This window comes from Typopeltis vanoorti, chromosome 21, assembly GCF_054136105.1.
Source record: "Typopeltis vanoorti isolate ZY-2024b chromosome 21, IOZ_Tvanoo_1.0, whole genome shotgun sequence".
Lineage (NCBI taxonomy): Eukaryota > Metazoa > Arthropoda > Arachnida > Uropygi > Thelyphonidae > Typopeltis > Typopeltis vanoorti.
In genome coordinates, this window is record NC_143569.1 from 39464437 (window position 1) to 39487458 (window position 23022).

The following is a 23022-nucleotide window of genomic DNA, read 5'->3' on the forward strand; positions in this document are numbered from 1 at the left end:
ACTTTTCTTAAGTTTTTTTATATATTTGGTTATAAAATATGGCTGGATTCATAATATCCTCTGTGTAATATCTTATCTATGCTAAACTGAAGGCCTTTCAGCTAAGTATTTTAATTAAAAAAAAAAAAGCAAGGATTTTTTTCCATAAAAATATATGAGGGATTTATTAAACAAAATGGTTTTATTTTAAAATTTATTAAATCTTATGATATGTTTAAAATAATATTACTAGTACAGTACTTAGGTCACTTATTTTAGTTGACTCCATTTATTACTAGTGTTATATCCTGAAGAGAATGCATGGGGATAATTTAGAAATGAAAGAGTGTAGGATATGATGAGATGATATCGAGGTTGTTCTTGTGTGTTCTCTGCTGCCCAGAATAGATTTATATAAGAGAATAGCCTGCATTTGGTATCAGAAGTATTAACATTACTTCCAAGTTTCCATGGAGTCTTCAGATTCCATGGAGGCTTGGAAGTAACTATTATGTCTTGCCTTGAACGCATTCAGTGTTGGAGCACTCACTGCCCATTCTGGAAATACACTCCACTCAATCCCACTTACCAAACCAAAAAATCTCTTTTTCACCTCTTTACTCACATGACCCCTGTACACTTTCCTGGGATGACCTCTTATTCTTGCATCATCCACTTATCCTTTGCAGTAATAACCCTGTATCTATTTGATAGGCTCCTCTCACTGGCTTATACATCTCAATCATATAACCCCCTTTCTCTTTTATCCACCTAGCTCTGAAGGCCTCATTCCCTGTGTGTCCTCATTTTCCACATTCCAGAGTTCTGAGACAGTCTTAATTATTCATCTCTGCACTCTCTCTAACCAGGTGATCAGATCTGTTCATAGAAATCCACATGAGGCCTAATTAGCACTTCATAGAATGGAACTATTACTTCCTTATCTGTACATGTCAGCATCCTTTCAGCAATAGCAGCAATTTTTTGGATAACCCTTACAACTTTCTCCAAAGTTCCCCCTATACTTCAGTTCCCTGTCCACCAAAGTGCCGAGATCCCTTGTTTCATCTACTGAAGCAAAGTTCCTCCAAGGTGGTAAATCTCATTCCATCTTCTCTGATCAAAGTGCATAACTTTACACTTAGCACCATTGAAACGACATTCTCATTCTTTAACCCAAAAAACAACCTATTCAAATCATCTTCTAACAGCAGCATATCAGAATTTCCTGATATCGCTCTTCCTAATTTAGCTTCATCTGCAAACAACTGAATATACCTTGAACTATATCATTGATATATAAGTTAAACAGTAGTGGTCCTAGAGCAGAGCTCTGTGGCACTCCTCTTGTTACCTTTCTTGTCTGGGATACCACCTCTATACACAAGTTGCTGGTCCCTATTAGTCAACCAGTCTTGTAATCACTACTAAATGAATACCCAACCCATTCCTGCAAAATTTCAACAGTAATTTATCATGTGGTACATGATCAAATGCTTTAGCAAAATCCAAATAAATCACTGTATAAACATCTCCCCTATCCAGTATGCTAGTCACTCTATTATAAAATGTAATTAATTATTATTATTATTAAGTTGCTAAAGCCAAACCTTCTCTTAACAAATTCATACTGCTCTCTTGAAAGATTTCCATTTTCATCCATCCAAGTTTTTATTCTGTCTCTAACCAGCTTCTCTAAAACCTTCACTGCTGCACCTGATATGCGTGGGGCTAGAGTTGTACGCTACTACTACTGACTTGGATTCTCCCTTGTGTAATAGCACTTATTTTTCCTTATTTTTCCTCTTTTGGGACTGTTCCTGTTGTAAGACTTCTGTGAACAACCAAGTCAATGACATGACTAGCTCTTTTGCACATTTTCTTAATATATGTGGTGATATCCCATCCAATCTCACAGCTTTATTAACATCAAGGTTACTTAATATTTTAAACACTTCCCATTCTTGAACTGTCAGTTTTCTACCCTCCTTCCTCTTGCTATTCAAAAATAGTCTTTCTTTTTTGAATTTACTATGGTGGTGGTTTTTTTTCCATGAGATCCTGTGGGCTATATCCAAAACATGGTCTGCAAGGCCAGATTGACCATAGTCATGATTGCAGATGTATGATTTGTGTTCTTCTAAGTGGATGGTTGCTGATCTACCTGTCTGTCCAAAGTAACCCGCTCCAGGCAATAAGAGTAGACTTTACTTTATAAACTCCAGGCACTATATCCTGCACAGAAAGAGCAGTTGATTGCACAAGATACTGGAGGTTGAAAGTTTATTTTTCACTTGGTTAGAGTATAATAAATTTAGTTTAATCCTTTATCCAAGTGTGAGCAAACAAAGTTTGCGCCTGAAAATATCTTCAGGACTGGGGCAAGGTGGTACAACACCAGGGAAACTCATTGCAAATGTGGAGCAAGATACCAACACTCCTGTCTCAGTATCTCCTATAATGCAAAACACATCTCCTTGCGGATATGTCTAATGTTATGCATTAAGGGAAGGGCCACTACCCAGACTAGTTTCGACCTTTATTGAGGTCTCTTCAGTGGGAGGGTGGCACACCATTTGGCAACTCCTATACGTAGAGATGACCTGCTAAAGCTTCTGCCTGGTATCTCAACTTGGGCCTGGCTCCCACTGAAGAGACCTCAATAAAGGTCGAAACTAGTCTGGGTAGTGACCCTTCCCTTAATGCATAACATTAGACATATCCGCAGGTCTCTTCAGTGGGACGGTGGCACACCATTTGGCAACTCCTATGGGTAGAGATGACCTGCTAAAGCTTCTGCCTGGTATCCCAACTTGGGCCTGGCTCCCACTGAAGAGACCTCAATAAAGGTCAAAACTAGTCTGGGTAGTGACCCTTCCCTTAATGCATAACATTAGACATATCCGCAGGTCTCTTCAGTGGGACGGTGGCACACCATTTGGCAACTCCTATGGGTAGAGATGACCTGCTAAAGCTTCTGCCTGGTATCCCAACTTGGGCCTGGCTCCCACTGAAGAGACCTCAATAAAGGTCGAAACTAGTCTGGGTAGTGGCCCTTCCCTTAATGCATAACATTAAACACAAGGAGATATGTTTTGCATTATAGGAGATACTGAGACAGGAGTGTTGGTAGCTTGCTCCACCTTTGCAATGAGTTGCCCTGGTGTTGTACCACCTTACCCCAGTCCTAAAGATACTTTCAGGCGCAAACTTGTTTGCTCACACTTGGATAAAGGATTAAACTAAATTTATTATACTCTAACCAAGTGAAAAATAAACTTTCAGCATCTTTCTCTAAATCCAGAGTAATTTATTAAAAAAGGGTGGCACACCATTTGGCAACTCCTATAGGTAGAGATGACATGCTAAAGCTTCTGCTTGGTATCTCAACTTGGGCCTGGCTCCCACTGAAGAGACCTCAATAAAGGTCGAAACTAGTCTGGGTAGTGACCCTTCCCTTAATGCATAACATTAGACATATCTGCAAGGAGATGTGTTTTGCATTATAGGAGATACTGAGATAGGAGTGTTGGTAGCTCGCTCCGCCTTTGCAATGAGTTGTTCTAGTGTTGTACCACCTTACCCCAGTCCTGAAGATATTTTCAGGCACAAACTTTGTTTGCTCACACTTGGATAAAGGATTAAACTAAATTTAAGATACTGGAGGAATCTGACCATATTTATTGTATATTTATTGTATATAACTTAGTTTCTTTTTCTTCATATTTTACTTATTATTCCCTGTATAATTCACCTACCAAATTTAAACTGCTCTCATTTGTAATGTATCCAAATTTGTTGTAAACAATGTTGTACCACTTACTTACTATTGTGCCACTTGTGTTTGGATACGAAATAAATAAACTAAGAGTAGAGGGAACTGATCTTTGGTAGAAATGATAAGGGTAGCAAGTTTACAGTGGGGGCTTAAATCCTGTGTGGAGGTTGTATTTTTTTTTTAAGGACCTGGCTATTTTTTCTGATGTGCCATGGATGTAAGTATAGTCATGGCATTTCTGAAACCCTTCTGAAGAGATGGCTGGAGAATGGGGAGGAACTGATTATTTTTTTAATTCTGTAATTGCTGTAGCCATTGGAAAGGAGGGTGTTGTGTATGTGGTTGAGTCTGATTTGACTCAACCACATACACATACACTTGGTTCGATTGGAACAAAGATTGCAGGCTCTCTTGGTTAGAGTTTTAATAATGCCATATTGTTGAGAGAGGTGGTGGTGCGAGAGTTTGTGATAAGTAGGGAATGTATACAGGCCACTATCACCCTCACCCCTCTCAACAATATGGTCAATCTGACCTTGCAGACCATGGTTTAGATACAACCCACAGGATCTCCTGGAAAAAAAAAAAACACCATGCTCCACCATAGTAAATCCAAAAAAGAAAGACTATTTTTATAATCTGCTGCAGCACTCAGAAATCAACTGAATTTAAATAAATACAGTTGCATAAAATTTGAAAGATCCAACCTTACATCCCAGGCCACATAAAAATGCTATAACCATCACATTTTATTCCCATAAGTATCTCATCCTCTATTAACAATGTCTCAATGACACCAATGATTTGTGGGCTGACTAACTGTATCAAGGCCACAAACTCTGCACCCTTATTCCAAATACTCCTTACATTGGTGTATAAGCACAGTAACTTTCTCCTAGTTCCCTTTTCCTCCCCATAATTCCTTATCCCCCCCATCATTCCAGTATGTTGACTTTATTGGCCCCATTGAGGCCATTGCTACATCCTTATCTTGTCTTTATGTCCCCTTATCTCTTCATTTTGGTATCTTATACTCACTATCCTACCGTTTAGTTTCCTTGACAGGCTACATGTTCCCCTTCTCTCATCAACAATCTATCCAGCTTTACACTTCCGCTCTTACTCAAATGCAGACCATCTGTAGCAAACAGCTCTCTCCTACCCTCAAATATATTCCACATATCAACAAACTGAAGTAGACTCTTCCTGCACATTCTAGTTATCATGCCATTCATGATCATTATTGCTCTTCTCCTCAACTGTCTACTATCATAACTTGGTGACACACTCATAGTTCTCACTCTCAGACTTTTCTGCTTCATTGTCTCTAGCAACACTCGTAAATCACTTATTACCTCATTGATACTTCCTCACAAGTCATTTGTTTCAACTAGCACAGTCAGCTCCTCTGCATTTCCTTTCCTCTTCAAAACCTCAGTCACTCTTCCTGCTGTTGCTCCCTTCAGACATACTTTTGACCTGCTGCAGTTTCACATCTTTCACTATAGACATGGAGTGTGTAGGAAAGTGTAGTGCTCCATGGGGAGCACTACACTTTCTACGATTCTATTTTAATCATTTATCTCTGACTCATCTGCCACTTTCCTTCTTACACCTTCAGCTGCCAATCTCTCCTCTAACTGTACTATTTAGAGGAGAAAGTGGTAGTTAATCCTTAACCTTATCAATTCTTTTTTAAAAACTTTCACTTGTGTTCATATCCTTCATGATATCTTCTTTGCTATTCATCATTTGTTTTTCTACCATTCCACTGTCTTTTGAATCTTCCTTTATCTTACTACATCCCTTCATGTCATTTACCACATTTGCATTACATTTACTACTCTTGACTTTTGCTATATTGATATTTCTTATGTCATTCTTACTGCCATCAATTGTTTTGTTTGGTATATCGCTCATTCACTTTTTCAAAACTTTATGCTTCTCATTTGCTGCTCTTTCACAGTATCTTTTACGGCCAAATGAGCACTCATTCTTCTTGTTACATTCTCGCTACCATCACCTTCAGTCTCCGATATGTTACCACCCATCAAGTCCACGTTCAAACAACCACACTTTGCACCACCCTCCTTCCTTCCACCTTAAAAATCCATTATTTAACAATTTCATAAACCAACTCAAACAAACAAGCCCACATGCTATAAACACTCCAAATGCACAACTTTTACTGCAACTCTTGCACATAAACACACAAATATCAACAATTAATTAGTCAAAAAACTTATCTGAACTAAACGTCTTTTCATAAACCTGCCAGCAAACTGCTACCTGGTCTGTAGAAATTATTTATTGATATGATACCTTATTTATGATTTATTAATATGAAACATACCATCAGAAGAATTGAAGTTAGGCTCAATCAGTATTAAGAGAATGGAAATCAAGCTGGCAGAACTGCTGAACTTTGCAAAGGCATTTGACAGGATATTAATAAATTGCAGGATATGGGGATGGATATAAAGTTGTTGAAGTGGATAAGAGGGTGGTTGATAGAAAGATATGAAAGAGTAGTTTATTTGGGAGTAGAATCCAGTGATGAGTGGTGAGCCACTACTATTTAATTTGTACATTAATGATATAGGAAAGGATCTGAGAGGAACTGCTAAGTCGTTTGCCAATGATGTAAAATTGGGTACAGCAATAGTAAATAAAGATGATATTAAAATTTTGCAGGATGATTTGGATGGATTGACAGTCTGGGCAAAGGAGAATGGATATCAGTTTCATGTGGCAAAGTGTAAGGTTAATTAGGGATGAAAACATTACTAGCTGTGCATCACATTGACAGAACTATACTCTAGGAAATTGATGAAGCCAGGGATTTGGGGGTGTTAGTGGATAGGGAGTTAAAGTTTAGAGGACATATTGCAAAAGTGGCTAATGCAGCTCATCCTATTACATGGTTACTGAAGAATACCCTGATGAGCAAAGACAAACAGGGTATTATATAGAAGGCAAAAATCGTGCCTAGTGTTGCACTACGTGCAGCTGCAAACTTGACTTACTTGTCTGTTTGCTTACTTGGGAAAAAGGATTAAAAACCTAGCTTATAAAATTGCTTGGTATCTTTAAGGGTATTATATCTTTTCTATAGAGCCTTGGTAAGACCTCATCTTGACTACTATGCAGAGATCTGGTCACCTGGGGTTTCTTCTTGATGGGGAGGAGGTAGAAAGAATCCAGAGGCAAGTGACCAAGATGATATCTGGTCTGTGGAATGATTCTTACGAGAACAGGTTGAAGATCTGTGGGTTACAGAAATTGGTTGATCGGCAGAAAAGAGGTCATGTGATTGAGACATTCAAATTACTGAGGGGTTTTTACAAGATTAATTCAGAGGAAATTTTTCAGAACAGGTCTGGCAATGGGAGAACTAGGGGCCATCTATGGAAACTGAGCAAGGGTGTTAGAACTAGATTTTTTACTTGGAGAGTGGTGAATGAGTGGAATAAGCTGCCATAGTCTGTTGTGGGTGCCATGACTGTGAATGAGATACTGTGCAAATGCTGAATAGTTCTTGACATGATGGTTATGGCCTCCCTTGATGAGTCTAAGGACTCCTTGGAGTTTCCCATAATAATAATAATAAACTACAGAGTTCATCAAAAAAATGTATACACACACTCCAGCAAAAGAAAAACCTATTTTGCTGTATAAAAATTGTAATACTAAATTTATACAGACATCAAAGGATGAATATTAGTTACCTTTGACTTCTACAATTACATGAGGTGCTCAAAGTGGTTACCATTAGCGTCCAGACACTTATTATTATGACAAACTACTGCTTGGGGAACGTTGGCCAAAGTGTCCAGTGGGATTGCGCATAATGTTTCAATTTCTTTCTGAAGGGCCACCAGTGTATCTGGTTTTCTATGATACACTACATCCTATACTCTTCGTCCTATCCATTGTCCCTGCAAAATTTCATTGAGGTAAACTCTCACATCTCGGTGGTAGTGTGGTGGTGGTGTGTCATCTTGTTGGAAGAGGAATTCATCATTCCCATAAAGTACATGAATGGCAGGTAAGGATGTGCATAGCATGTCTAGGTACACTTGACCAGTAACAGTACCTTCAACGAAGAATGGTCCTATTAAACCCCTAGATGACAATCCACACCAGACATTGAGCTCTGGTAAATTGACTGCCTTGTCCACATGAACACCCAGATTTTCTTGAGCCCAGTAAACACAATTATGCTGATTCACTGTTCCATTAAATTGTGCTTCATCAGACCAAACCATTTTCCTCAGAAACTCCTCATCCTCATCTACCATGTGTTGAAACCACTCACAATACTGCATTCTTCGATCAGGATCGTCTTCATTCATTGCATGTAATAATCTTGGGATGTAAACTTTCCATTTAGCTGCTTTAAGAATGTGGCATATGCTTGCACTGCTAACTCCTGTCTCATGTGCACATTGTGTGGTAGACTTCTGTGGTGAGCATGTAAACTATTTCAACATCATAGCCAAGGAAGCAGGACGTTGCTGTGTGAGTTCCCAGATCTTCCCTTCTGCACATCACACATGGTACCATGGGTCTCAAACTTATCACAAATACATGCAATTGTCAGGTGTGTCGGTGGTTGTGTTGAAAACTCATGCCTCCACTGTTGTTGAACTTCACCAACATTTTCAAATGTGAAATACCACTTTAAAATAGTCTTGCATTCCTTAAACGACAATCGTGCCTCGGCCATTTTGTTTGACTGTCCTACCTGTCACATGTTGATGCTAGTATTCATGTGAGTAATGACATCTTTTGAGAGAACATCATACTACACATTGCTATGCTACTGTAATTCGATCCAACTTCGAAAAAAGTCCATAGATGGCATATGTTAAAGTGTGTATACATTTTTTCACAGACTCTATAAACAGCCCAAAAGAATTCTATCATTATGCTGCAGGTAAAAGAAAGAGAGAATGAATGTTAAAGAATAACTGCTGAATGCAGATGGTATATAGTTGGCAGACACAGAAGTGATTGTTCAATTAATGATTGCCTCTTTTGCTATGAGCTATCAATTTGGCAACATGGGGCATGCAACTTTGAGTTCATTGATATCTCCAGTGGCGAATTCTCCATGCTTGCTGCACAGACTCATTAATTGAGAAAGAAGTAATATTTATTTGTTAATAAATGCATGCATTTATAAGCATTCCATTTAGGCTTTTATTTTTGTAGACAGAAAACGTCTTAAGCTTGCACATCAATAATTGAGCTTTGCGTTGTGTATCAAAGCCGATGCTTGCTCGTCTAGTCAAAGCTTCCTTGGCTTGCTCGGTTGTAGGAGCTTACAGGTCCTCGCGAAATGTCTATGTGAATGCAGGAAATCACAGCAGCACTGTGATTTCCTGCGTTCACATAGCCATTTCGCATCAATCACTCTGTTGCTTAACACGTTCGTTGCCAACTACGAGTATACCGTAGTTGGTATATGAGCCTCACAAGCCAACTGCGAATATGCTCGTATGTCGATTACCGCCGGCAACGAGATTACCTGCACTGACCTTGAAGAAATGAAATTGCTTGGCGTATGGTAGCAAACTATGCCCGAGTAGCATGGCAGCAAATGTGTTAAACAACAGGCCATACACAGTCAACGTAGCTCTAGCCAGTGAGCTTCAGCCAGCCTTTACAAGTGTGTGTGTTGCTTGGGAAAATTAAGTTACAACCAACTTTTTATGACAATGTTATTGATCAGTTCATAAAGAAGAACCGTAGGGTAGAATTTGTATTCATGTAGCTAAATTGAAAAATATAGAATATCATTTGTAAAATAAAGGTTGTATTTGTATGATTAAATGTACATAAATTTCTAAATATATACTTTAAATGGTCAGTACAGGTAACCCTCGTATAATGCAGTATTTATACAATGCGGTCTACAAATTGTAGTAACCCTTGTTCAACGCAGTACTTATACAACTCGGTTTTGACAAAAACACAGTCCAGAAATTGTAGTAACCCGTTATCTTTTCATATATTTTTCACTGCATGACTTAAAAATCACATTTTATCTTCATTAAATTTGTGTCTGCCTGTATCATGCAGGTAGTTATAAGTAGCGAATTTATATTAGGGGAAACACCCTTTAGCATGCATGTACGTCAATTGTTTACCATATAAAGTGTTTATTGTTGAAAATTGTCTTCGTTTTATGCCAGGAAAGTGCATTAGAAAGCATAAGTGTGTTATCTCAAGCTGAGTACTTTATTTTCTGGTGAGTTACATACATAATTAATATGTAATACTTTTTTATATAAAAAAATTATTTTTATAGTAATGACCACAAATTGCATTGAAAGAGAAAAAATGAATATTGAAAAGAAAATTCGTCTCAAAGAAAATTTCTCTCGAAGAAAAAAAATTAAAATCACTGATCGGTTGAAAAATGGAGAAAAACCAGTTGTAAGGACTTTGAATTTAAATGAATCAACAATTTGAACAATCAAACACAATGAACATAAAATCCAAGAAAGTGTTTATTGCTGGGTCAACGGTAAGTGCAAAGCTCGTTGCTCATGTACACAATTTTCTAAGAGAAAAATGAAGAAATCTCTAATGATTTGGAAAGAAGATGCACTCAAAAGAAAATTCCTTTGGATGGAAATCTTATTAAAGAAAAAACTCTCAAAGTTTATAAACATTTATAATGCAGACCAGGTGTTCAATGCTGATTAATCCTGGTTATATTGGAAAAAAATGCCAAAACACACACTTATATTTCGAAAAATGAAAGATCAGCTCCTGGATTCAAAGTTTCCAAAGACAGAATTACTCTACTGTTTTGTAGTAATGCATCAGGTGATTACATGACAAAACTAATGTTTATTAACCGATCCTCAAATCCTTGTGCTGTGAAAGATTAAAATATGCACTTATTTTTATTTTGCCTAAAACATTTGTGCATTACGTGCAATGAAGCTTAATTACAATGTGTACAATTTTTATAATTTTATACTATGTATTTGTGTCATAGTTTATACGTTTTCTTAACGTATATGAATTACCTGAATTAAATAAAAATATTTTTTGTTGGATATGTCATTGTTGTTTGTATAATTTAAAAAAAAAAAAAAAAATTATTTCCTTACACAACCCTACTTTTTGTATGTGATCTGAGTCCTCCCATAACGCGATTTATATAATGCGGCATTTTTATGGAACCTAACATCCGCATCATATGAGGGTTACCTGTAATTCATTATTTCGATAATCAGACTTCAGTCACAAGCGTGAATTTCAAGACCAGCATTTGCCCCTGGATATCTCTGGATAAAGATACTCAGGTTTATGAGGAAGGAGGACTAGCGCTGGTGCATAATCTAGATAATAATTTGGCAAGTGTCTAATGGGATAGCCGCAATGGTTGCTATAAGAGTTGACGTTTGACTGGGTGGTATAATTTGAGTCTTAGGACATGGAACATTTCGCAAGAGCTGAAAGAATGTATGATAATTCCATTTCATAAGGATGGTGTAAAAACGTCTAACTATGAACCTATCAGTATCTCTAGAGTGGTGGTGAAGATTTTGGAATATTTGGTAAAATCTCACATATAGAAATGGGAAGGTCATATTTGAGTAACATTTTCACATTTTATAATAATGTTATGGCTGAGATAGACAAGAAAAATGGATACACTATGATACTTTTGGACTTTGCTAAGGCTTTTGACATGGAAGGTTGTTGCATAAGTTACTGGATATTGGATTGAATTTTGATTATTTTTATCATGCAGTTATTATTATTAACACTTTTATACACAAAAAACCTCTCATACATCTTCTTAAAATCATTCACTATCAAGGCATACACAACTGAATCTGGCAATCTATTCCACTCACCACTCTCCATGTAAAAATTCTAGTCTGCACACCTACTAACCACACTCTTACACAACTTCCATGAGTGACCCCTAGTTCTCGCTCTTTATTTGTCTTGTACTGAAAAATTTCCTTTTTGTCAATCTTATAGAACTTCTATAATAACTTATAAGTTTCGATCGTGTCACCTCTTTTCTGCTTATCTATTAAACTTTAAAATCCACAGGCAACATTCCACAGACATGTCACCAGTTTGGTCTCTTGTCTCTGAATCCTCTCTACCACCTTCTGATCCAAAGATACCCAAGTGATCAAATCTGTGCACAGTAGTCAGTATGCGGCCAAATCATACTCTTATAAAGAGGGTTAATCTTTATATAGGTTGGTGTGTTTTTCAGCAACCAAGTAATCTTTTGAGCTGGTACAATGTTTTTAATAATGGCTTCACACATGTAAGAAAAAACTAAATAGTATTTATTTCTCCTATATATTTCACTCATTATGTTAAGAAATTCATTCAGGGAGAAGACAGAAAAATTGGCTACAACATTTAAATTATGAACACAAGAACAAGTCATACAGCATGTGTATAATATCACTTGTCTCAGACACAACCTACAAGTAGGAGGAAACACTATTAGGGTTCAAAGAAGTTGGCATAGATGTATAATTAATTTAAAAAAAAAGATAAACAGTTAACTTCAAAAAGATAAACAGCAATCACTTCCCAAAATTCAAAGATAGGTATACAATCTGTCCAATTAAGATTAGGATGGTGGCCATAGGACTTCACACAATTTAAAAAATCATCATCATCATCATGCCTATCAAGGATTCAGGCCTAGAGTAGCCTGTTCCAGCCTTAGAAGTCATCAGTGAACCTTTTAAGAGGACATCCTGGTTTTCTTTTTCCTAATGGCTTGTACTTTAAGGCTTGTTTTGGTAATCTTTCTGTTTTCATTCTTTGAACGTGTTCCATCCATTTATGTTTATATTTTTTAATTTTTCTATTACTGATTCCTGGTTTAATTCTTTCATAATTTCTTTGTTTCTTTTGTGATCAAATAGAGTATACTTTACAGTTTTTCTCATAAACTTCATTTCAGCTGTTATTAATCTATGTTTGTCTTTTTTGTTTTATTGTCCAGATTTCACTTCCATGCATTAAGACTGGTAGGGCTAATGTATTGTATACTTTAGTCTGGTTTGTTTTTGAACTAGGTTTGGTTTATATATATAGTTAATTACACCTGTTATTTTTAAATATTTTCAATTTTTAGGTTTATATCTTTTTCATTTTCATATGTAATCATACAACCTAGGCAGTTAAATGAATTCACCTCTTCTAAAAGCTTGTTATCTATTACTATTTTTACTATTTTAGTTCTTACTGGGCTGTCGGCTTAAAAGAAGAATAATGTTCTCCATGTCAGGTGACTAGCCTGGTATGGAGAACATGCCAGGCTAGTAAGGTTAGTTCTAAGCCAGGCTAGTTCTGAAGGCCTTAAGGCCTTCAGAACTAGCCTTCTTCCAACTTTAAACCCATAGGAGGAATAGGATATATTGAAGGGGAATATAGAAGGGGTATATTGAAGAGTAGATTATAGTGGGATAGAGTAGAATTATAGTAGAGGTTTATAGAGGGGACATAGATATAAGGCCAGAAATGGAAAGGCCCCCATGGCCCTCGAGTATTCTAATAGCATCAAGGTCATAAAATAATATGGCTTTTAAATTTATTTATAGGAAAGATTAAAGTGAGTAGATCTTCCTCAAAGTAGAGGAAGAAGAGGATAGATCCAGCTTGGGGCCATGGGAGTGCCCCTTCCCTTACAATCAAGATGATTGCCCCTTATGACCCTGTTGGTCCACGAGTCCTTATTCAGTATATTCGGACCACCCCAACATATATATATATATATACAGGGTGTTCGGGATAAATTTGACATATTTATAATTAATTATATTTTTCCGTAAGTTACATGTATTAACACACACTTCTCTTCATTTAAAAGTTTGGACCCTTCTTCATTCATATACAAGATGTCAGAAAGGATGGATAGCTGGAACCCACCTGAATCATGGAAGAGAATAACTTGTATCATGATGATTCGTGCCGGCCATCAAAATAAGGATATTACGACTGCTGCCCAATGCTCCCTGAATACAGTAAAAACAATCAGGCATGAACTAGAGACTTGCAATGGTGACTACGAGGATGTAGCAAGAAGAAAGATCCCTAGCAGACGATCTGATTGCGTTCGTACAGCAGAACTCCTCGCAAATCTGCAGGAACAGGTGTTGAAGAACCCTGGCATTGGAATTCGGGCTTTGTTCGTGGAGTTGCTAACTGTAGTCAAGCCCTGGATAACAAGGGTAGCCAATGGTAGGCCGTATGTATGGCAGCAGGATTCGGCCCCTTGCCACACCTCTGGGAAAAGTCAAAAATGGTTGTCTGAAAATTTCTACGACTTCACCAGTCCAAATGTTTGGCCTCCAAACTCCCCAGACCTTAACCCCATGGATTATTTTGTATGGGGCGCAGTTGAAAAAGACACCAATCGCACTTCCAGTAATACAAAAGCCCAGTTAATGGATAAAATTAAAACAGTTTTTGCGGCCCTTCCCAGGGAGACTGTAGCATCAGCTTGTTCGAGGTTCCGAAGCAGAATTGAAGCTGTGATCGATGCTAATGGTGGTTATTTTGAGTAAATCTTGTTGATAGTATTGTAATTAACTCTGCCTGTAATGTATTTTTGTCAATTCATTAAATTTAATAGATACAAAGAAGATTTTCTTTTTCCTTACGAAACTGTCAAATTTATCCCGAACACCCTGTATATATATATAGGTAACCCTTGTATAATGCGGTAATTATACAACACGGTTTCGATATAATGCGGTCCACAAATTGTAGTAATCCTTTATCTTTTCATGTTTTTCACTGAGCGACTTGAAAATCATATTTTATCTTCGTTAAATTTGCGTCTTCCTGTATCACGCATATAGTTATAAGCAGCGAATTTATATCAGGAGAAATACACTATAGCACGCATGTACGTCAATTGTTTACTGTATAAAGTATTTATTGTCGAAAATTGTCTTTGTTTTCTGCCAGGAAAGCACATTAAGAGGACGTCGTGGGTTTCTTTTTCCTAATGGTTTGTAATTTAAGTCTTGTTTTGGTAACCTTTCTGTTGATGTGAAGTCATTAGCCTCTATATACAAGTAAACCAGTCATGAAGTTACTTAATGTGCAAACTTTGTTTGCTTACACTTGGATAAAGGAAGAAACCAAGAATATAATTTCTTGGCATCTTCAATTTATAGTATAACCAAGTGAAAAAACTTTCAACAAAAATGCTAACTGAACTCTGCCTTAGGCAGTGCCAACAAATTATTTTGGGAAAAGTGAAAGAAGTCTGGATGCAACTCCTGATTTCCATCATAACATGCTACTTGCACCATCTGTACAACAACAAAATTTAATTTTGCTTTAAATAGCTTTCAGTGAAATCATTAAGACCTAACAACTATGTGTGTCACAAATTGTTTTTGCATCTCTCAAGTCCAGCTTTTCTAAATCAACAAAACATGAACAGGATCCTCAAAATCATTGATGTTACATCTTAAGAATACCCCTAATACACTTTTATTTGAAACTGTGCTCTCTTTGTCAATAATAATACAAAGTTTGGGCTGCTGAGAAATTATTTTAGAAAAAACTGATTTTCTCAACTGCTGGGAAATGTTTTTTTCCAATTGATGTTGCTGTTTAAACTGTATTCTTTCGTAGCTTTAGTTCATCTCTTATGTCCAACATTGGATGGCAACCCTTTATCAAATTATATGCTGTACTGAAAATATTGATTGTTGACTTCAGGTGTTTTTCATTAAATTTATCAACTACTTTTGTCAATTTATATAACTTACTTTCTTCTATGATTTGCACAACTTTTGAAGGAGCAAGAGAAATGTGATGTGATGTTCATGCAACTTCTTACATATTGATGCTTGCTGAATTTTTTTAGTAGAACTGCATACAATTACTTCTGCTGACTACTATTCTGAGAAGGGATGAATATTGCCTTTTGAATCAACATCTGTTGTTATTTTCTGCATACATGTTATTATAATTATTATTATTATCCGATACCTCCAGGGAGTCAAAGACTCATCGAGAGAGGCTATAAATCACCCAAACCACCTATCATACCTTCCCTTAAATTCATTCATACTAGATGTGCTCACTACCCCTAAGGGCAAATTATTCCACTCATTCACTGCTCTCTGGGAGAAAAACCTAGTACTAAGGAATTACAATACTAAAGAAGGCAAAACTGGAATATGAGAAAAGATTGGCCCTTAGATCCAAGGAAAATCCTAGGTAAATTTTTAGCTATGTGGCCAGTAGGAGGAGAAATGACTGTAGAAGAATGACATTGAGGGATAAAAATGAGAATAGAGTCACTGATGCAGAGCACATAGTGGAATTGTTCAATGAACACTTTATTGGAGTATTTCATCCTGGAGTAGTCAATTTGAATACTAGAGGGATAGAGTAGGTTCGAGGTTTAGAGGTGCAGGAGGAGAGTGTGTTCCACATACTGAGTACTCTGGATGTTAGTAAAGCTGTGGGACTGGATGGTATTTCACCACAAGTTTTGAGAGAATGTGCTAAGGAACTGACAGTGCCCTTGACCTGGCTTTTCAATGAAAGTCTAGCTGCGGGAAAGGTACCCATGGAATGGAAGGAAGGTAAGATAGTGCCATTGCATAAGGGCAGTAGCAGACTGGATGTGTCTAATTATAGGCCAGTTTGTGTGTCATCAGTAGTTAGTAAGATCTTGGAGAAAGTAGTGAGGGACCGTATACAGCATTGGACAGATGAAGGTAATGTTATCAGTGAGAGCCAACATGGATTTGTGAAGGGGCGCTCTTGTTTTAGCAATATGCTAGCCTTTTATGATAAAGTTACAAGAGCATTAGATGAGGGAAAGGCATATACTGCCATTTTCCTAGTCTTAGCAAAGGCATTTGACAGGGTGCGACATGATAAGCTGATATTCAAGTTGCAGCACATGGTTCTGGATGTCAGATTGGTCAACTGGATTCAGGATTGGTTGTCCGATAGGTATCAGAGAGTTGTGTATGGTGGAGCAATATCAAAGAGGCAGAAGGTTACCAGTGGGGTTTCACAGGACTCAGTACTGGGACCTATATTGTTTAACCTTTATATCAATGACATTGCCAGTGGATTGCAAGGGGATATTCGGTTGTTTGCGGATGATGCGAAGCTCGGAAGGGTTATTAGTAATAGTGCAGATGTGGTAGCCCTGCGAGAGGAGTTGAATAAGCTAGATAGGTGGGCAAATGAATGGGGGGTGTCAGTTTAATGCAGCAAAATCTAAGGTCTTGAGGTTTGAGACACATCGATGGGATGCTGCATACTCTATGGGAGGAGTTAAACTACAGGTGTAGGAGAGACAAGAGACCTGGGTTTGATGATTGATAGAAACCTGAAATTTAGGGGACATATTGCAAAGGTAGTGAAGGTAACGCAGAGGATTGCTGCAATAATAAGAAGGACACTGACCTGCAGAGATAAAATGGTTTTCATTCTGTTGTATAAGACTCTGATCAGACCACACTTAGACTATTGTTCTCAGATCTGGTCCTCAGGATTTGAAGGGGATAAATTAACTGTGGAAAGGCTACAAAGGCAGATAACAAAGATGGTGTTGGGACTGTACAATGTTATTTATGAGGATCGGCTGAGGGAGTGTGGACTGCAGAGTTTGGTAGATAGAAGAAGCAGGAGTGATATGATTGAGACTTTTAAACTGTTGAGAGGTGGTTACAGGGTTGACACTTGAGAATTCTTTCGCTTGGTTTAACAGTGGGAAGGAGTCATGACAAGGGGCTCATCCCTGGAAGTTACAAAAGGAAACTGTGAGAAAGAGGGCGAGGAGTGGTTTCTTTGCATGGAGGGTGGTTGAATCATGGAATGCATTGCTTGATGGAGTGGTGAGAGCGGGAACGGTCAATGCATTTAAGGAGTGGTATGATAGACTTTGTGTTTCCTAGGAGGGACCTCCCTTGATGAGTCTTAAGAGACTTGTGTTTCTTAGAAAGGACCTCCTGTGATGAGTCTTTTGATTCCATGGAGGCCTGAATAATAATAATAATAATAATAATAATAATTACCCCTTTCTTGATTGTGAACAAACTTAACTTCCCTGGATTCCTCCACGTTCTCTCCCCACCTTCCGTATAACAAAAATTTCATCAGATGTTATCCTGTAACACCTATTCAAAAGTTTATAGATCTCTATCATATCACCCCTCTTTCTCCTGTTAACCAGAGTCTGCAATCCACATACTCGCAATCGGTCCTCATAATAATCCGGAAATGACCTTTGTAACTCTTCTTTGCACCCTTTCCATAGCTTCTTTATCCTCCTTGGAACTGGATAAAGTTCCAAGGAGGATAAAGTTCAGTTTATCCCAGAACCAAATCTGCATTCAATAATCCAGGTGTGGTCTTATCAAAGCCTTATGAAGAGGCAAAATGACTTTCTTATCCTTACATGTCAAGGTTCGCTTCAACATTACAATTATCCTCTGAGTTGTATTGGCAGCTTTTGCTATATGACCTTTGAACTTTAAATTCCTATCCACAATTACTCAAAGATCCCTTGCCTCTTCAATTTCTTGTAGCATAATCCCGCTAATATAATATGCAGCTAGAACTCTAATCATGCCAAAGTGCATAATTTTATACTTACTAACATTAAACTGATAGCCATTTTTGTTTGCCCAAATTTCCAGTCTATTCAAATCATTTTATAATTGCTGAATATCAGTAACATCCCCAATTGCCTTGCCTATCTTCATTAGATATAAATTTGAATGAAATAAAAAAAAAAAATGACAAAAGCAGTAACCTGTAACTCAAATCAAAACAGGCAAAGCACCAGGAGCAGACAACATACCCTGCGATATACTAAAAGCAAATCCAAAACTTATAGCAGAGGTATTATATTCCTTACTAAATGAGATATGGCAGAAAGAAGAGTGACCTAAGGAATGGAATACTGGATTACTGGTTAAATTACCCAAAAAAGAGAACCGATATAAATGCAAAAATTGGAGAGGTATAACATTGCTGAGTGTTATAAGTAAAATACTAGCAAGGATAATATTAGAAAGAATCAAAATAGAAATAGAAAAACAACTAAGACCTGAACAGGCAGGATTTAGAGCCAATAGATCATGCACAAACCACATTGCTACTTTACAAATTATCATAGCACAATCATTGGAATAGTAGGAAAGCTTATATTTAAATTTTATTGATTTTGAACAAGCTTTCAACAGTATAAACAGATCTTTCCTATAGAAATTAATTGGGCATTATGCACTCCCAGAAAAAATAATAAGAATAATTTTAAAAATGTATGAAGATTTTGAAATTAAAGTAATACATGGAAATACCCTTTTAGAACCATTTAAAACAAAGACAGGAGTAAGGCAAGGTTGTATACTCTCCCCTACTATGTTTTTAATTATCATAGATATCATATATGATAATTACATAGCCTTTCATGTGGTATCCTTATCAAATGCCTTAGAAAAATCCAACATTATCATAGTGTATCCATTCCCTTTATTCAACTGAGCCGTAACATTGTTATGAAATATGAGCAAATTGCTAAAACATGACCTTCCTTTAGTAAGCCCATGCTGTCCTTGCGAGTATAGGATGTTTGTCTACCCATTTCTGTATGCAAGTTCTTACCAACTTCTCTAAACTCTTCACTACCACATCAGAGATACTGATAGGTTGCTAGTTAGACACATCAGCTTTTGCATCACCCTTGTATAATACAATGGAACCATCATACATTCCTTCTATTCCTGTGGTATCATTCCTGAGCTGATACTCAAGTTATACAAATATGTGAAAGGCTTAGCCAATTCGGCTGAACATTCCTTTAGCAAATGGGCTGATTTTCCATCTGTCACTATAGACAAATTCTTATCCAGGTTATGCAACAGCTCTTCAACCTAATTTTCATGAACCTCTAATTCTTCATCCAGTGTAGCAGTAGCACTGTGCACCATGTTACATACTCCCTGGTTCATATATCTTAGCAAAGTGTGCATTCATTAACTGAATAATCTCATTAACTTATGACACTCAAGTTCCATCTGCATTCTTTATTATTATGCATAATGATAAAATTCTTTTGGATTGCCTTTAGCTTGCATGGCCAATTTCTTTTCATACTCCAATTTAGTTCTCCTCACAATACTCGTTACTTTTCTGGCCTGAGCTTTATATATTTTATAACTCCTCTCCACTCTTATTCTCACAATATTCTTTCCACATTATCTTCTTCTTGTGGATCTCTTGCTTAATAAGGTTGCACATCCATTTCGCTCCCAACCTATTTATTCTTCGAACACTAGGGATACATTCAGATACTGCCTCATTTAAGCACTTTTTCAAAGATTCCCATGCTTTGCTGACATTTTTCCCATTTGAAAAATGGGAAAATGGGACCAAATATAGTATTCTCCTAAGTTGATCATAATTTCCAGCTTTGTAATTCAGCATGTAACCTGTTTTAATCAGAACATCAATACAATTAGATACTTCCCAACAAAGTACAGCCTTATCACTCTCACCAATTGGTGGTAAAATAGCCATATTCTTGAGAGAGACCCCTTCTTGAAGCTATGAGCAAATCCAACATTCTTTGACCTCAAGCTCCTGCTTTCACATGCTGCTTGAGAAAGTTGTCTCGCAACAATTCAATAAATTCCTGTTCTTTCTTATCGTGAAATTTATCTTCTACCCAATCAATGTTTGGAAAATTAAAGTCACCCATAATGATCACTCATTTGGTACCCATAAGGCTAAGTTGGCAATGCATTTCTTTGTCCCCTACAACTGAGCCACCAGGTCTATAGCAACATCCCCCCCCCATATATTTCATTCTGTTCACCTCCACTTCACACCAGATAGAATCAAACTCACCACTAAATGGGACATTGTTACTATCATTGTTTTCTTGTGTTTCTACCCTAAATGGACTTAAGTCAGCTGACATTATTAGTAGCACTCCTCCTCTCCTATCCCTTTTGTCATTCCTAAAAATAGTATATACACTCAATCCCACTTACCATATCTGATTCTGATAGCCAAGTTTCACTAATGCCAACAATCTTAGACCACATCATAATTAGTAAAGCAACAAACTCAACCCCTTTGTTTCTAATGCTCCTGGCATTTGTGTACAGACATAATAAATTACCACCAAGTCTATTCTTATAATTAGATATTCAATCTATTTGGTCTTGTTCTAGAATTTTCTCTTTTTCCTCCTCAGACATATTTAAATTACATATTACATCCAAAATTGCTATCACTATCAATTATTTCAAGCCATGGATAATTATTTGAGATTTCTCATGGTACACCTGCGTTGTTACTGAGCATTAGTAAGTCAACTCTGTTTGAATGTTATTAACAGAAATGCTAGTCAGCATCCCTACCGAAAAAAAATTAATATATTGAATATGCTACTTTTATATTTCCTTTGCTATACATATGTCAAAAACAGCTATAACTAAGAGATCTTCTCGAACGAGAATTAAATTATATGGAAACAAAACTGCTGTGATTCACTCATTGAGCTCAATTAGTTAGTGGGGATTGAACCACGGATAGTGCAAGCAAGCTCGTTGTTGTTGCCTGGCAAAATGTTAAATTTAGAGCAAAGGATTTGCATGATATGATTTCAGGTATAATGTGCATCAAAAAAATTGTGAATTTCATGGAAATATACAACAATTTTCATGAAGCTGTGAGACAAAACATTCATGGTTTCCCTTTCAACTGACTACTTTCAAATAATTGTACATGACCTTCAATGAATCATGCCCATGACCCTAAAATAATTTATTATTGTTTCATTCCACTTATGCTGTAAAACATTTAGCAAATGTGCAAGAATTTAACTGTAATTTTTTGTTTTCAGTCCTCAAAATAAGCGGTTTAATAAACCTGACAAACTTTAATAACTGGTTCAAGTGAACCAGCTGAATAACACCATTGGGTAAATAATAGTTTTTCTGGTGTCCTGCAATGAGTTTCTGGCTCCATGGTGTTTTATATACCACACTAAGAATGATCAAAATTCTGCACACAAAGACTCATTTAAGAAAAAAATACGTAATCTCAAATTTAAGAATTTAACCTTTTATGGCACAGCTCATAAAAGGTTAAATTCTTATATTGTTATACAAGTATTTCTATGGAATCAGAAGACTCATTGTGGGAGATCCAATTATTCACACACTAACCATCATTCACACAATACTTATCATACTTCTCCTTAAACTCATTCACTGATGAAGCACCCACAACCATCTTTGGTAACCCATTCCACCTATTCACTGTCCTCAAAGCAACAAACCTAGTCATAACACTCTTGCTGATCACACTCTTATATGACTTCCACTTGTGACCCCCCTTCTCGTAATCTACTGAAAAAAGTCTTCTTCTATCAGCTAATTTTTGTAGGCTACAAAAATTAGCTGATTCTATTCTCATAGGAAACATTCCACAGACTTGCCACAATCTTTGTCACTCAGCTCTAGATCCTCTCCACAACTTCTTCATTACCACAGAATCCAGGAGTACAGATCTTTCTGCAGTAGTCCAGATGTGGCCTTATTAAAGCCTTATATAGGGGAACAATAACCACTCTATCTACTATATGCCCTCTACACTTTAACTCCCTGTCCAGAATCACCCAAGTCTCTGGCCACATCAGTTTCCTGCAGTTCAGTTCCATGAATATAGTATGCAGCTTGTGATCTCTTCCCAAAGTGCATTATCTTACAGTTGGCAGCCATTTAACCCTGCCCATACTGATAGTCTGTTTAAGTCTTCCTGCAGGATCTTTGCATCAACTTCATTTACCATACCTCTTCCCAGTTTAGCAGCATCAGTTTACAACTGAATATTTCTTGTCAAATCATTTCCTATATCATTGATATACAAATTAATCAATTTGTATATCAATGATCAGAGAAGCAGGAACTGACCCCTGTAATACACCACTAGTCACTTGCCCTCTCTGGGACTCAATTCCTTCATTAAGTCCCAACATTGTGTTAATCAGATGTCTATATCATCTGATTAACACAAGGAGCCAATGATTTTTTTTTGTTATGTTTTTGTTATGCATGATGTATAGTATATGTTTAACCTATGCTAAATTTACTCTTCTATAAAGTAACCATTTCGCTATTTATTCTTGTTTAATATGATTTGTTCAATTTTAATGACATTTTCCCATTTTAATTAATAACATATTAATAACTGTC

At 36.8% G+C, this 23022-nt stretch overlaps 1 protein-coding gene across 1 annotated transcript in view; it reads left to right on the forward strand.

Annotated features, from left to right (window-relative positions):
- Positions 1-23022, forward strand: part of na (sodium leak channel non-selective protein na) — a 1005813-nt gene that overhangs the window by 516030 nt on the left and 466761 nt on the right. The gene's annotated exons all lie outside the window — the stretch shown is intronic.